Genomic DNA, 5,189 nt, shown 5'->3' with positions numbered 1-5,189 from the left:
AAAGTAGCTAATTTTGTGGAGCACCAAAAATAAAAGAAAACTATTTTTATAGGATCGAGGGAATATGATATTTTATTTCTAAGTTTCAGTACACAACTTTTATTACGTGTTATGGTAGATTACATATGATATTTTATTCTAATGTAGGAGAATATAGATAGATACTGGATTACTTAATAATTATTCCCTCCGTCCCCGATTAAGAGCACACTTTGACCGACAAAGTTTTAAGAAATATAAAAAAGTTGGTTGAAAAGTTAGTGGAATGTGGAACCTATTTTTTTTATATTGGTTTTATAATAAAATGTGAGTGAATTGAGTTAGTGAATGTGAAACCTACTTACTATTAGTGACTCTTAATTGGGATTGAACAAATTAAAAGTGGCTCTTAATCGGACGGAGAGAGTAATATATTAATAATAAAAGATTTTTACTATTTTGAATCAGAATGTTGAGGAAGAAACCAAAAAAGATCTTACATGTTTTTTTATTTGTTCTTTATAGTATTGAAGATTTTTCCAGCTGGCTAGCTAACTTAATGAGCTTCTTTATTAGTTTGAGAAATTTCTTTTCATAGAAAAACATAAGGCATAAGAGGAGAAAGTGAAGCTTTAATGAGAGGGCAGAAGGTCAGATTTCCGGCCATGTTCTTTAATTTGTTTTTATGAAAAAGCTGATTGAAACAAACTAGCTAGAGAGCATATAATGTTCGATCGATTACTTCAACATGCCCAACTAAGATCGTATATATTCTTGTGGGGCAGAAAAAGTATATTTTAAATCCGCTAGCTAGGAGGATTAATGTCTAATTATATTATAATTTAAGTCCACTCAAAATTAATAATACTGTAGCATTTTAATTTTCAATTCAACCAGCACTAATTATCATCCCAACTCCAAATATTAATCACTTATGAATTATTGCCATCAAAGCATAAGACTATATTAGTGGCGAATCCAAAATTTGGAAATAGAGGAGACAAAATATAAATAACTCCACTAGCTTAGTTAAGGACGGACATGACCTACTATTTTCGATCTATCGAGTGATGTAGAAGGCAAACGGATGGAACAAACATACCAATTTAACATCCGGATAAGAGGAAATTAGTCGCACTGAGGGGGCAATTGCCCCTCCCGCTCCCGTAAATCCGCCATTGATGTATATTGATTAGTCATGGTTAAGAATTTGTTAGTATGACTATAACTTACTAATGATCATTCATCTCTAGCTTATCATTATAGTTCATCAATCACATCAACTTCAAAAGCTTAGGACTCCCTCGTCCAAAAAAAAGTCACACTTTTCTATTTAGTTTATCCTACAAAAATGTCACATTTTCATTTTTGAAAAAAATTCTCTCTCATAGGAATATAAAAATTATATTTTCTCTTTCCATTTAACACACAAAATAAAACCTCCTAAATCAGTCGCCGTCACACAAGTGTGTCATGTTTTATGGGACGGAGGAGTAAATGATAGTGTAAAGTATGTTGAAAGCATTGCTACACATCGTAGTATGGGTAAGTTTGTCCGAATATATATGGGTTTCAACTTTCAAACACATAAAAAGATAGTGATATGGGATATATATATTTTGTCAGAATATAATTTGATTTCATAACATCCAAGCTCACACAAAATCTATAATTGATAAAGAATCTCCATTTGATTTCATAAAATCTGGAGCTCGAATGTCCAAAACACACAATTTATCTCGCACTATTTGACCCATTTAACAAATTCAGTAATTACGTACTAAAAAATTAAAATAAAAAGATGACTAAGTCCCTCCTCCTCCTCCCTACCATATAATTCTAAAAATTTGTTATATAGGTGGTCTATTATTCGGTAAATAACCCAAAGTTAGACCACTACCTAAACAATAGTATTAATTCAAACGGCATTATGAAATATTAATCCAAACGGCATATATAGTTAATAAATTGAGGGTTCAATAAGTCAAAATCCTACCGACTTTTTCCATCTTGGTGCTGCTCTTTTTGCCTATAATTAGTTTTAAAGATATGGCGGTCCATTGCCTCGTTATTTAATTTTGGTTACCTAAGTCTATGCTAATTTATTTACAATTAATGCCACGTATAATTAACCAACTCATCTACTTTTGTGGCCTTTTATTCAATCTCTAGACCGAATTGGTTTCATTTCCTTTTCTTTTTATACATTAGTCGGCAAATAGGTGGATAGCTTGTGATATTACATGCGACCAAAAATTCATCTCTCAAATAATAGTACTTATAATAGTACAATAATTATACATCTAAAATTACGTGATCAACTAATTTAAATGTACTATAAATTGCTTAAAACTTACACAAAGACATAAAGTACGTAGATAAAAAAATAGTTCATGCCCGTTGAGATAAACGATTAGCTCTATATTTTGTGAAAACCTACATAATTTGCATGGCCTAATATTTCATTTTCAATACTTGTCGTATAATCTAATTACATGTTGAAAATGTTTTGGTTATCATATTAATTAGTATAGTAGATATTGGATGGCTACCATTTGGAATCAATTGGTTACCTCTATATATTTCTTAATAAAACGTTGTCAATAAGGCGATGGAATTGTTTTATTTTTCAGAAATTTCCAGCAGAAATATAAACTTAATTATAAAAGAGTGATGCAATTTCCCCTAAAAAGTTATACTACAATTTCTTTTAAATAAATAGTAGTAATATTTTATTTTTCAGTTTGCTTAACTATCAATATCATTACTTTTTACACGGAAGAAAAAAGAACAAAAATAAGGAATTTTTTCTTAAAAGAGACTTTTTGCATATTATGATTTATGCGTCCTTTTCCTTCTTAGTAATAGATCTTTTCAATAATATAAAATTTTAAAACGGATATAAAATTCTATTTTTTTAATTCGGTGTGCCACTGTTTGGAATAGTTACATTTATATTGATTTATCAACAACACTTTTTAAGAAAAATTTGCTAGAATCAATGCTGATTTAATTGAATCATCGTCATATCGTGTTATTAACTCATTATAATTTACTACTTCTATATAAAGAAACAAGGTTTTGATTAAATTGAATCAATGCACATTATTGCATTTTCCCACTAATATCGGTAATTATATAAATCAACGCAACATGAATAACCCAATTCAAAGGTGGTAATTGTTTTTGACTAATTCAAATTGTTTTATCTTCCAAGTATTAGAGCATCACTATAGGTGGATGCTTTTGGGACAATTTTTTTATTCCATAGTTCCATTTTATTTGTCAACAACCACAAAAAAAGTGTCATGCGAATAGCGGACACTTTTTAGTGGACAAATTTCACTTTATTGTTTTTGTTGTATATTTTAATTCAATTACAATTAAAATTATCGGACTATAAATAATAAGAGAACGAGATAATAATAAAATTAAAAAGTGCGATGAGACCAAATATTCGTTGTATTCATGGATACCGAAAAATTACACAACGAACATTTAAAAAAAACATACAAAAACAAATAAAAACACCATCCGCGGTGTGAAATATTAAATGGGTGTGGAGTGGAAAACAAATTGGGGTATTTAAATAAGCCAAAAAATTTAATATTAAATTCGAATTAAAAAAAAAAAAAGGCAAAAGGCGGCGACCGCCAAGGTGTTGCCGCGCTAATAGGTAGGCGCGGCGGCGCGCTCTCTCTTAACGCCCGTCCTCGCCGCAAAGCCGGCGAACTTGTCCGCCCAGCCAATTGTCCGCCCGGGCGGACGCCACCCTATAGATCGCCTGGCGCCACCAGCAACGGGGCGGCGCGCGCCCCTATAGTGGATGCTCTTACTATTTCTTCCGTCTATAAAAATATACATTGTTTAATTTTTAGTCAGTTTGCAAGATATCTTTTCCAATTTTGGAAACCTTTTTTTTTTTTTAATGATGTGAGCTCATTCACTAACAATCTTTAATTATTTTTTCTCTCGTCTCTCTCATACTTTAACAATTTTGTATTAAAATTTATGGCGAATCAAAGTGCATATTCTTTGAAGACGGAGAGTAATGCTTAAAGCCTTTAACCATTTGGTAAATTTTGAGCCAATCCTAAAGTAAAAAAAAGGAAGAAATACTCCTTAAATATATCCGTTATCAAAATCATATGTAGCGCTAATTTTTCGCATTTCTTTTTTTATTGTGTAGATACACGGTATCTGTATGTAAAGAAAGTGATAGGCTTTATCTCCACTCTTTTACAGAACTCCTTCACACTGACAAAAAACCAAAGACTGATAATGCTAATGACCCTTCAAAGATAAAGTGAGAGAAAGGAGAGACAGAGAGAAGAACAAAGTTGCAGAAGTTGGTGAGAGAGATAAGGGGGAGAAGATAAGCAATGGGGTGAATGTGAAATCTTGCGGCTGGGGTGTGATTGTCGTGACAACAGCTGCTGTTCAAGTTTCTTAATTTTGTGAGTTTTACTTGTAAAATTTGATCTTTGTTTTATTTCGGATCAAGATTAGTTCAAAAGATTCAATCTTGGAGTTTTCTGAGACCCCCATTTTCATGAATGGCTTGATACTGTACCCATTTGATTGGCTGCTCTGATTTTTGTTTTTTTGTTAAATGCTTTGTGTTAGTTTTGATACGGTAATAAATCATGTGTCTTAGTTCAGGAAGTTGTTGATCTGTGTTGTCAGGGATGACTTGTGTCTGTTTACAGTAACGATGAAGCTCATTGCCATGAAAAAGCCATTTGCTTTGTCAAAACATTTCCTCAAATTGAGTTTGAGTTCAACATATTTTGTTTCTAAAATTGCATATTTTCCTTCTGTGATCAACTGTTTCTTTCATTGCACTTTATCTTTGTAGCTTCATTGCTTGTTCATGGATATCAGTTGTTTTGTGTGTTCCAAAAGCATATTTTTGTTGATGAAACATCCAAATTTGCAGCCCTTGGTTCTACATAAGATTTCTTAGAATGTTTTTGCTATTAAGAACTTCACTTCTATTATGGAATTCTCAGTTGTGTTTTGGCATTTGTTGCTGAGGAAGTGGTTTGAAGTTATTGGTGTTATTAGGTATATTATCTTTTCAACCAAAATTTATGATCAATTTCTGATTCACTGGTTGTGGGAAGATCAACGAGTGGATTGTAAATTATTTTGCCTAATTTGATCATATGAATGGTCTACACCTGTAGTTGCTTTATGCATGTGAGGGC

This window comes from Salvia hispanica, chromosome 4 (genome assembly GCF_023119035.1).
Source record: "Salvia hispanica cultivar TCC Black 2014 chromosome 4, UniMelb_Shisp_WGS_1.0, whole genome shotgun sequence".
Lineage (NCBI taxonomy): Eukaryota > Viridiplantae > Streptophyta > Magnoliopsida > Lamiales > Lamiaceae > Salvia > Salvia hispanica.
This window is presented reverse-complemented; position numbering follows the sequence as displayed.